Here is a 12,393-nt window from a genome sequence, read left to right on the forward strand (position 1 = left end):
TATTTATTTCCCGAACAGAGATTTGGTAAAGCATTTGGCAACTCTGGACAGAATTTTAAACTCGGGGTGCGTTATGGCATTTCAGAGTGAATAGCTCTTTTTCTCTTATAAGCTGTTTTTCAAATATAACAAGAGAGAACGCTATAGTCGAGTTTCCCGACTATCTGATACCCGTTTCTCAGTGAAAGTGCGAAGGAGAGTCTTCAACACTGACAGTTTTTGGCGGTTTGTGTGCGTTAGAGTGGGCGTGGCAAAAAGTTTTCTTGCAAATCGATAGAAATTTACAAGACATACAAAAATGAAAAAATATCAAAACATTTTTTAAAAGTGTGGGCGTGGCAGCAAGTTCTTTGGCAAATCGATAGAAATTTACAAGACTAATACAAAAATGAAAAAATATCAAAACATTTTTCAAAAGTGTGGGCGTGGCAGTTTTGGGCGGTTTGTGGGAGTTAGAGTGGGCGTGGCAACATGAATCGACAAAGTTGCGCTGCGTCTATGTCTCTGGAGTTTGTATGCCGAATCTCAACTTTCTAGCTTTTGTAGTTCCTGAGATCTCAGCGTTCATACGGACGGACAGACGGACAGACGGACAGACAGACAGACGGACAGATAGACGGACAGACGGACAGACAGACGGACAGACAGACGGACAGACAGACAGACGGACAGACAGACGGACGGACAGACGGACATGGCAAGATCGACTCGGCTACATCTCCTACATCACTGGTGCTGCAAAAGGTTGAAGTGTGAAGATAAAATGCAAAACTAGATTTGTTGGATTGCATACCTGTTTATGTTGATTGAATAATGTAAAAAGATGAAACGGCAATTGGTTCAATTTGCCTTTTGTTTAATGTTTTAGCTTTCGTTTATCTTGAGTGATCATTGTATATCTGTATACTTCCACTAGATAAAGTTGTCTTCAAATGTCAAACTGGTGAAATGTTAAGGTTTAACTTAACATAAATTTTTTGAACCTGAAAAAGTTGGACATTTATATTATTAAATAGTAACCGAAGAACTTCACAGTACGTTACGGTGGGTTAAGAACAGAACACAGCGAACCACATCATCGAAAAGGCGCATGACTGCAACATTAATATAAGGTATCAATTTAAAATAATTAATTTTGACGAAGTTGTATCATAAATTGCTAGAACAATAAAAAAACACCAGACCTACAGATAAAATGGACGACAGTTTAATAAAGGATTACTAAAAAAAAACATTTTGTTTCTTTCCATTTCGAAGTCGATGGAAATGTGCAGAGGTTACTATAATCCATAAGTCAAACAGAATGGGATCAGAATTTACATCTTGACGTCCAATTAATCTACTGTCTATTTTTTCGAAAATGTTTGAAAAACACTATTAAGGGATCGGATTCAGAAGAGGTCATAGTAATAGGGCATAAAAACCAAAAATTCTGCATGCTGATTTTCTTTTCGTTCAAGAAATGGTCATCTGTTTCGTATCCTAATTTGAACCATCTTACAAAAGTCCAACTAGGATAAATGTGGATAAACCGTTACATAAGAGACAGCTGCTTATATATTATTATTATGAAGAAATATATTCTTATAACCGTTTTTACCATTTTATGACCATACGGACTATTATCTGGAGTATTACTATCAAACGAATACAACCGAAGTTCACAGACAACACAACTGCCACAGAAGATTAATACAGACGAGGCATACAATGACAGCTAAGAACCCAAGGTCAAACCGGCTGAAAATTTTCAGCTCAATATATAAAAATTTAATACAAATACAAAAATTTTAAATTTCTTATTGATACCAGCCACAGTTAACATGATATCCCAAAACATTTTTAACTTACCAATCCAGATACCAATATTCTCAAAACCTGTCGGGACTCGCAGCCACCAGCAGTTACTAAATTTATGTTTTTATAACCGTTATTTGTAGAGTAAATGGCTATACTAAATTCGTTGAAAAAAGCGTTTCCGATTATAGAATGTATGCATATTCTTGATCGGGATCAATAGCCGAGTCGATCTGACCATGTCCGTCTGTCCGTCCGTATGAACGTCGAGATCTCAATTTCTATGGGAGGTTAGCGCTAACGATAAGCTCGACATTTAGAAAAGTTCGTAAAGAGCTAAAAAAGTTGGATTTTGACGAAATGAAAAGTCATTTAAGTGAGAAATTTGATGACACTCTCGTGACTTTTAAATCCTCTGTTCGGTTGAGATTTCAAAGTGCGCGTCCCACTTTCTGTGTGATTGTAGCTACCGTCCAGCACTCCATCATAGTGCGTTGACTTTGCCCTCTCTTGAGCTTCCCAAATTCGCTGGAGTCAACGCGATGCATTATCGCCCAAGGATCCAGCGAGTCAGGCGAAATGGGAGGAGCATTTGGAGGAACCAGTCTTAATGAGTTCAATTCCAACATGGGAATCCGAGACATCGTTTCTGGAGCAGCGATGCAGGTCGCTGGAGAATATGGAGTTCGCCATACAAAGCTATGCGAAGGCAATCAGGTGGAAAGCGTAAGAACATCTGATTTGCGTAGCTCCGCCCTTCTTGCTACAAGTCTCAGCCCTGCGACCTGTGTCCACTGCAATGCTTCTGATTATAATAATAACAAGATGCGTAACGGCCATACATGGGTTTTGCACTATGCAGCCACTTTTTGGTGACGACCAAAATTGCTCTCTTTTCGCTCGCCTAAAATTGAAAGCTTTAAAATCGAAAAATGGAATTGTCTTGCTTGTATGAGTAAAAACAAGAAAGGAGATAGTGTGTATGTGTGCGTGCTTGTGCTAGAAGACGATTTTAGGGCCGAAATCAATTTTGATCTAAGAAACAAATTTGATTAATGTTTTGGTCAATTTCGATTCGTAACTATTATGGTTTGAAAGAAGTTTTTTATATCCGTTACTCGTAGAGCTTACCACCCATAATTGCGCGCTTATCAAAATAAAATACAGAAGAATCCGGTTATAGCGACTTTCAAGGGACCGACGATTTTACGTCGTTATACCCGGAAGACGCACTGGCACGTCTGCCGCGCAGCTTTATTATTCGTCCGATCCGGTCTGTTTCTGTACAAACGTCGGTTAGAATTGCCTACCTGTTAAATTCACAAATACTAGCAAGTAATACAGTTCAATGGATGGGATCGTTTGGGACGTATTTTTTACTTAGTACTTGTCTTTACAAAATCTGTTGAAAGCCATTTCTTGCCTAAGTACACGACACCCAGCTACAGGGTAGGTATGTGTATCATTTATCAAAAAATCGGTATTATTGAAAAAAAATCGATATATATTTTTACATGATTATTGAATAAAGCTTTTTCTGTAAATTATGTTTTTGATATTTCTTATTGACCCTACTACTAATATAATTAAGTGAAAAGAAAACGTAAGGAAAACACAAAGAAAATAAGATCAGTCAAATGCTATTATACTGAAGTAATTAACAACAGCGCAGTCTGCAAAATTTGTCCAGCCAGACGCCTGTTTCGTTTCCACTAAAGCTCCGTGCAATCGCCCGGTTTACGTCGCAGTCCATGTAGAAAGATGCCTACACCCGAACGCTCCACCCTATCTTTTCCTCAAGCTGGTACGAACGTACCTAGATGGGATTTAGAGGGCTGCATAACACCATTCTCTTTGTTTGCATTTAGAGTACTCATTCGTTTTAGTATGTATTCAGAATACATACCATTCAGTTGTCGCGATCTCTTTGCGTTCACTTCGTATGCGTTCGGAGTTTTGCGCGCGAAAACTAAATGAAGCCAATGAATTTTCAATAGAAATTCAGAGTACTCTGAATACTGTATTATTATGTGCGTGTGCGTCTTATTTAATAATATTGTAGCATTTGTCTAATACGAATATATAAATTGTGTTGTCAAATATGAATATTTAAAAAAAATAGTAAAAACAAAATAATAAAATCGTTTATATAGCTAACGTCAGGCGACGCATCGTTTATCTGCCATTTCGCTTAAGTCGGAAAATATTAATAAAATTATGTTTTTACACAATAACATTGAAAATTAAAGAAAAAATATATATATATTTATAAGATAAGAATATAATGTATTATCAGTTATGTAATAATAAACAATAATATTAAAACACGAATTTAGCATCTTTTATTGAAACTCACACACACACACACACACACACATACGCAGACAAGACATTCAAATCACCCATTCACTTTACTCGGTCTTCACTTCATTCGTTTCAGAATGTGTCGTTTGAATTGAATGAATTGAAGTAGGCGCGCGTTGCCGACTTCACTTCGTTCATTTGCGAACGCACCGAATTCACTTCGTTCGTTTCAACACGAATGTCTCATTTGCCGGTTTGAATTAGACATCTGCATGAGTGGCGAAAAAAGCACATTCAATACACAATGCCGAAAATAAATGGAATGAGAATGAAAGCAAAGTCAAACTGGTATGAGTGAGTGAGTGATTGAATTTACGTACGACTCAGTCGCACAACAACGAAACAGATGGAAATGAATTGAATGGAATGAGAACACAGTAAATTGAGACGCTTCATTCGAATGATTCGAGTGACAACTGAAAACAATGAAAAAGAAATGAAATTTGTTTTTATAGTTGTGTATGGACATTTCCACCATATGTAGCTCCAACATTAATTAAAAATGAAGCTTCTTTTGAAAATAATGCGTCCATTATTGCGTCTTTGAAGTACAGCCGTCAAGAATAAGCAAAGGAATGGACCGAATTCGCACGCAACAACTCGAATCATTCGAATGTTCTAGGCATTTCCAAATGTTTCATTTCATTTTACGCTTCATTCATTTACGTTCATTTCGTTGCAGGTAGTAAGTTATGAGTGGAATGAGAACCTCTCACTCATACAATGTCGTTTCATTTCTTGCGTTTCACTCATTCAATTCAATTCCATTCGAATGTATTCTATGTGACATATTTTATGAGTGGAATCATGCAGATGTCTAGTTTGAATGGTGTTATGCAGCCCTCTAATGGGATTGCTCGACGGCCTCGTATCCGTTTTCCTACTACTCTTGTCGTCCTGGATGGTGCGTACAGCGTTGCTGGGTGCTTGACACTTGGGATAGGAAGCCAACAACTGCGTCATGAATTGCAGCTCCCATTTTTTTTATATGATTTATGAGTCATTTATATCTTCATACAATAAAGGTGGTATTTAAAAACATATGTTACTGGAGAATAATAATAACTAATAATAAATAGTATATAATACTCCAATACATAAATTGAATGAAATTTTTGTACACAAACGCACCATTACTCACTCTTGAAGGAATTGGATTGAAAAATCAAAAGTAAAAAATTAGATGTGGTTCATTTGTTGCTTACACCAAGTTGATGATATAAACGATGCATAAGCAACAATGAAGGTGCAAACAAGAAAGTTTGTAATGATTTATAAGTCATTTATATCTTCATACATTAAAGGTGGTATTTAAAAACAAAATATTAAAAACTAATATTAATTAATAATAAATATTTAATAATACTCCAATAAATAAAGTCAATGAAATTTTTGTAACATTTGTAAAAAAATACAATATCAACACTTTTATAAAGATTGAATTTGAATTCTATCAAAAATGCTCCATCGACAAACGCACCATTCCTTACAACAAAGAAGGTGCGAACAAAAAAGTTTCACATTTTTCTGGCATATTGATGCCATACAGGAAAAAAATAACCAAATGAAAAATCAAAACATATTTCAAATGTGTGGGTGTTGCAGTTTTGTTGGTTTTGTGAGTAGGCGTGGCACCATGGGTCAACAAACTTGCACTGCAACTATGTTTGTAGACCTTCTGTTCACTCTATAAACTAATGCGTACACTTAATGAGTTCAGTTCGGGTGTTTGAATCTAACTGACTCGCTACTGCGAGGGCATCGCCTTTTATTCATTCTCACATAGGTTCTTATCATCTAATTATATAATGCAGAGCTTGTAAGACGCTGCAGTCTGCGTTGGTCAATGCAGCTGAGATTTATTCTTAAATCTATGTTTAAGTCCTATGATCGCGCTAATCACCTCCACGTAGTCATATCTCTTGACACTTCGGCAATAGACAACTGCAATCGTACTTAAATGTAGTTGCCACTTATGCTGTCCAGTGACATGTTTATTGCAGCCCATACATAGAACATATTTATAGTTTGTCTACTTATCATGCCTAAACACATGTTTAGACATTCTCTGGGGCGGGAAAATGTACGGTCAGTAGTTGTCTCTCATTTATGCGATGCCTCCGGATATAAATGACCATTATAATTATGATAATTGTTGTCAACCCTAGAGCCGAGTGTCCGCTTGCCGTGTGGAAAATCAAGTCATGAATGTGTACTTTGTTATTTTTCAGAGTCTTGATGCGCATTTGAAGATTTTGCAGTTCATTAGTGTTGTTGACAATCAAGTGCTTCAGCGGGACCGCGTTCCATGTCTCCTTGTCATCTATAATTCGTAAACTAGGGACATTTCAGACGCTGCCTAAGCTTCTTGTCCTTGCGTAGCTGCATTGACTACGTTATAGATGGCGTTTCAGCCCCAGCTGGTTTTGCTTCGCTAACAGGAAGTTGACAGATCTGGTTTTAACCGTGACTACCCGGACTTTATCATCTTGTCCTTTAGTCGTACTAATGATTCTTCCCATTGGCCATCTTGCAGGGTGAGTGTTCTCATGTTTTATAAGAACCAGCTGTCCCTCCTTCAGATTTGGCTTTACTTGGCGTCATTTCCCATCGGTTGGCTGGACATCCCTTGCTTGTATCGTATGCATACAATACATTCCCTTAAATATTTCTTTAAGGAATTTTGTATGCCAAATATCCAGAACTCTTTATGAGCATCCTTTGCAATTAACCAAGTCAAATGTGACTTATCCAGTATAATTGGATGTTTTACATTATACGGTATCATTGCGTTTTGTAGTCGTACACCAACTCGAAGTACGCCATCACTATCCAAAAACGTTTTTGAGTAGTCTGACTTCGTGTCCAAAATCCAGCTGTTTTTGTATCTTTACCACGGCGATCTTCGCTAGCTTTAATTCCTCCACCGTAAGATGTGAAGGTTGTTGCGATTTTCCTCTCAGTTTTGTTATGAAGCGTAATACATACGCCATTACTCTAAGAAGTTTGTCGATCGATGAATACTTGATAAAAGATGGTTTTGCAGATATTCGGATTTTATCAATGTGGATACCACAATTTCCGATTTCTTTTGAGAGGGCCAGTGTTGTGCATATATAGATAGCCAATTCGGCCCTCTCCACCAAATTTCACAGATTTTAAGAGCTTGCGGTGATATCCCTCTTAAAGCCACGTCTGCTGGATTTTCTTCCGATTTAACGTAATTCCATTTGACACTGGGAATTAGTTTATTGATATCTTCCACTCTAGTTCTGACGAACTTGCTGCGCTTGTTCTGTATCCAAGCAATAGTAATCTGCGAATCCCTCCATCGTTACAGGTGCCAACCATCCTAGGGTGTCGAAAATTCTGGACAACTGTGATAACAACCGCTTTGTTATGCGTGTTAGCATTGGGTTTTCTGCCGAAAACGTAAATGTATCCTTCTTCGGATCCCATTGAAGTTCTAAGGCTTTGATCGATTCATTCTCCTCAATGCAGATTTTTCTCCGTAGCACCGTCGTCCTGAATGTCAGCTAAAATACGTTCGTCATTTGCAACCCATTTTCGCAGATGCATGCCGGCCTTCTCCATCACTTGTCTCAATTTCCTTTGTAGTTCATAGCACTCGTTGACTGTGTCTCCACCAGTTATGAGGTCATTCATATAAAAGGCGTCTCTAATTGTTTCTGCTTAGACGCTATCCTCTTGGCAGAAGCGAACTGCCAACTCTCGTAGACATCGGACTGCTAAGAAAGGTGCTGCCGAGGTGCCATAAGTTACGGTTGTTAACTTAAGCTCACTGATCGGCAATTTTGGATCATCTCTCCATAGGATATGTCAGAGATGAGGATTTCAATGTCAGCTACCATAACATATTGCCACTTGCGCCATTTAACTAGAATATCGAATATATCCTTTTGAATCTTAGGACCAGCTATAATAACGTCATTTAGGCTTAGTCCATTTGTCGTCATTGCGGATGCGTCAAAAACTACTCGTAGCTTCGTAGTTAAGCTTCCAGGCCTGATGATTGCTTGATGGGGTAAATAGTATTTACCTTGACCCGTTGTCTTTACAGATTCCATATGTCCCATCTTAAAGTATTATTTCATGAATTCGTTGGGCTTCTTTGAAACTTCTGCATAACATTTGCATAAGCCTTGCCATTGCCTGTTTGCGAGAGTCTCCCAGCTTTGCCTCTTGGTGGAATGGAATTGAAACCACAAATCTGCCTTCCTCGTTGATGACAGTTGTTTCTTGTAATTTTCTTTCGCATTCTGCATTGCCTGTAATCGTCTTCTGGGATCCACCGTCAATAAGCGCCCTCAACTCGTTGTAACCTCCAGATTTGTTTTTCACTAAAACAACAGCTGTAGCCAATAGTGTGTCTTGGCCTTGCTTGAGGCTATTGCTGTTGATACTGCGTTTTGTGTCTTCATGAAGAAGGCTGTTGTGTCCTTTGGAGCATCGATTGCATGTAATTTCCTTTCTGCAGTCGATAGCATTATGCTTTCCAAAGCATCTAAAGCACATGCTGTTCTTTTGAACGAATTCTTTTCTTTTTTCGATTGATTGTGCTCTGAATTTGAGACACTTTATCATATCGTGGCCATCCTTAGAACAAAAGGCACACGATCTAACTTGTACTTTTCTTTTAGCAAGCTGAGCGGTATTTTTGGTAATGGCATATACTGAGTTGTATTGTTGCTCAATAAACTCCAGTACATCTTGTAAGAACGGTATAGCTCTTGCCTTTGTTACATGCTGTTCATACAGCTGCAAGGCTTCTGGCGAAAATTTCCGCAGCAGAATTGCTGCTAAAATTACGTCAGCAGAGCTTCCTATTTTTCCTTTTTGCTTTATGATGAATATGCTCTCGGTCGCAGTATCCAAAAACTTCCCTAAATTTTTCTCATCATGGGGCAGCAAGCCCTCCAGTTCAATTAATTTGTTGAAGTGTTGGGAGAATATTTTTCTGCTATTCTCATAGCATTTGCAGATAAGCTCCCATGCTGCTACATAGCTAGCCGCTGATCCCGTTATCAAATGGCTAACCACCATTTGAGCTTCTCCTTTTAAGCAGGCTCTTAAATATCAGAGCTTCCTTGTGTTGCTGAGATCCTTCCTGCTGTCTATTAGCTCAGAGAACAGCTCGTAAAATGTTGCCCATTCCTTCGCATTTCCATTGAACGTTGGAAGGTCCACTTTTGGGAGTTCTGGCACGTCGTAGTTGGAACTTTTGAACTGTTCAAACTTCCTCTGAAGTACCATCTCTAGTGCGGAAGCTTCAGATTGCAGAATGTCTGCCTCATCTTGATCAAAGCAGTTCTGTCATTCCTGTTTTCCAGCAGTTTCAGTGTGTCCGTCTCTTTGGACCAATGACTTTTCATCATTGCCAGCTGCTTGACTAGTTCAATCTTACTTGAACTATCTAGGGTTTCGTAGATTAGGCTCATCTGTTGCCTCACCCTGTCCGCTCTTCTGTCCACCAGTTGAACCAGATTATCAACTTGACTGGAGCTCCGAGCTGATGCGGTATCAGATAATTTTGATCCACTTGGTATATTTATCTCTTCAAGTGTTTCTACCTTTAATTGCGACTCCTTGTAGGCCTTGACAGCATCCTTAGTTTTAATAAATATTTTATCATTAAAACATTGATGATCGCCAACTCCCAATTTTACCAGCGCGTTGTTGTTAGTAGTAATTCGGACTACCAATGCTTCTATTGCTGGTATAGATGCCTTTTCCTTGATGGCTTGCAGTATTTTGTTCTGCGACTCTCCTTGGTCTTGCATCAATTTCACAGATCTTTCCGACAACATCTTGGGAAAACAATCACTGTGATTTTTTTGTGCTTTCTGCTTGTGTTCTTTGGCGTGATCCGTTGGAGGATTTTTTATTGGTCGCCCAGTTGACCCAGCTGTGCCTCGACTCACAGCTGATTGATCAGCCAAGGAAAAGCAAGAACACAATGTTTCACCTTATCGTCCTAGTACTTTAAGGCGTGGTCTTTTATTCTGTGTTTCTTACCACTAGTTCTTACATAGGTTCTTATCATCTAATTATATAATGCAGCGCTTGTAAGACGCTGCAGTCTGCGTTGGTCAATGCAGCTGAGATTTATTCTTAAATCTATGTTTAAGTCCTATGATCGCGCTAATCACCTCCACGTAGTCATATCTCTTGACACTTCGGCAATAGACAACTGCAATCGTACTTAAATGTAGTTGCCACTTATGCTGTCCCGTGACATGTTTATTGCAGCCCATACATAGAACATATTTATAGTTTGTCTACTTATCATGTCTAAACACATGTTTAGACACCTTATGACAAACGAAAAAGCAAGCTGAATGATACCTTTTTGTGGCCAAAATCCCACTTTTTAAAAGTTTTGAAAAATCATTGTGTTAGACTTTAATGTTATGTACCAAAAATTTTAAATTAGTGTTGTTGTCGGAGTGTTGTGCTCACGTGAGCTTGTTTTCAAATTACACAATCGCTTAAAAATTAATAAAAAAGGCACTAAGGTAAGTTTTTACTAAACAAGTTATATTGGCATCAAAAAATTTTGATATGTTGGATTTCTTGTGGTGATCCCTGTATATAAGCGTAGCGCTTTAAGCTATATTAGTTGAACAAAATCTTATGTTAAATTTCAGATTTAGACTGAGTTTTATATAGTCTGACCATAATATCTATACTGCGTTTTATGTAATTCAATTCAATACTTAATATTGTAGCCCACTTAGTTCCGATTTAGATTAAAGTAGCGGTTCCACGCCCACGATTTTTGGTATTATAAAAGTTTTGTACTCAATACAGAAAAGCATGAACTCAATATTTTTTTCCGTTTTGTAGTTATTTATTTTGGCCACAAAAAGCCTATAGTAATAAAATAAAAGCATTTTTTCGTCAAAATAGGGGCAACGAGAGAAACTAATATAAGCTCCGGAAACACCGACGAAAGAAACAGGAGCAGGTGAAATAGAGAAGTAGTTTGACTGCCTCGACACCATTTTTAGATCACGATTGCTTCGTTTGAAATAGAGCACAGAGGAAGATTCGAGTCTTTTATTTAATACAAAACGTCGAAACCGTTGAAGAAATTCGAGTGGGACGGACCTCGAAAGTGTTCTTTTTAATTTTATTTTATTTTATTTATTTCCCGAACAGAGATTTGGTAAAGCATTTGGCAACTCTGGACAGAATTTTAAACTCGGGGTGCGTTATGGCATTTCAGAGTGAATAGCTCTTTTTCTCTTATAAGCTGTTTTTCAAATATAACAAGAGAGAACGCTATAGTCGAGTTTCCCGACTATCTGATACCCGTTTCTCAGTGAAAGTGCGAAGGAGAGTCTTCAACACTGACAGTTTTTGGCGGTTTGTGTGCGTTAGAGTGGGCGTGGCAAAAAGTTTTCTTGCAAATCGATAGAAATTTACAAGACATACAAAAATGAAAAAATATCAAAACATTTTTTAAAAGTGTGGGCGTGGCAGCAAGTTCTTTGGCAAATCGATAGAAATTTACAAGACTAATACAAAAATGAAAAAATATCAAAACATTTTTCAAAAGTGTGGGCGTGGCAGTTTTGGGCGGTTTGTGGGAGTTAGATTGGGCGTGGCAACATGAATCGACAAAGTTGCGCTGCGTCTATGTCTCTGGAGTTTGTATGCCGAATCTCAACTTTCTAGCTTTTGTAGTTCCTGAGATCTCAGCGTTCATACGGACGGACAGACGGACAGACGGACAGACAGACAGACGGACAGATAGACGGACAGACGGACAGACAGACGGACAGACAGACGGACAGACAGACAGACGGACAGACAGACGGACGGACAGACGGACATGGCAAGATCGACTCGGCTATTGATCCTGATCAAGAATATGTATACTTTATATGGTCGAAAACGCTTCCTTCTGCCTGTTACATACTTTTCAACGAATCTAGTATACCCTTTTACTCTACGAGTAACTGGTATAAAATCCAAAACGCGGACTCGGAAGCACGCTTTATGAAATCTCCTACATCACTGGTGCTGCAAAAGGTTGAAGTGTGAAGATAAAATGCAAAACTAGATTTGTTGGATTGCATACCTGTTTATGTTGATTGAATAATGTAAAAAGATGAAACGGCAATTGGTTCAATTTGCCTTTTGTTTAATGTTTTAGCTTTCGTTTATCTTGAGTGATCATTGTATATCTGTATACTTCCACTAGAT

General features: G+C 38.2%; 1 long non-coding RNA gene across 2 annotated transcripts in view; it reads right to left on the reverse strand.

Annotated features, from left to right (window-relative positions):
- The window catches only part of LOC120457599, a 40,522-nt gene extending 39,344 nt beyond the window's left edge, over positions 1 to 1,178 (reverse strand). The window contains exons 1-2 of one of the 2 annotated variants that reach the window (XR_005617043.1): positions 1,044 to 1,178; positions 794 to 983 (exon numbers count right to left, since the gene is read on the reverse strand). This is a non-coding gene — a long non-coding RNA (uncharacterized LOC120457599). Of the gene's footprint in view, positions 1 to 793; positions 984 to 1,038 lie in introns of both variants that reach the window. The other variant, XR_005617044.1, reaches the window with a different exon arrangement.
- Between the last annotated feature and the right edge of the window lie 11,215 nt (positions 1,179 to 12,393).

Source organism: Drosophila santomea, unplaced genomic scaffold (genome assembly GCF_016746245.2).
Source record: "Drosophila santomea strain STO CAGO 1482 unplaced genomic scaffold, Prin_Dsan_1.1 Segkk5_quiver_pilon_scaf, whole genome shotgun sequence".
Lineage (NCBI taxonomy): Eukaryota > Metazoa > Arthropoda > Insecta > Diptera > Drosophilidae > Drosophila > Drosophila santomea.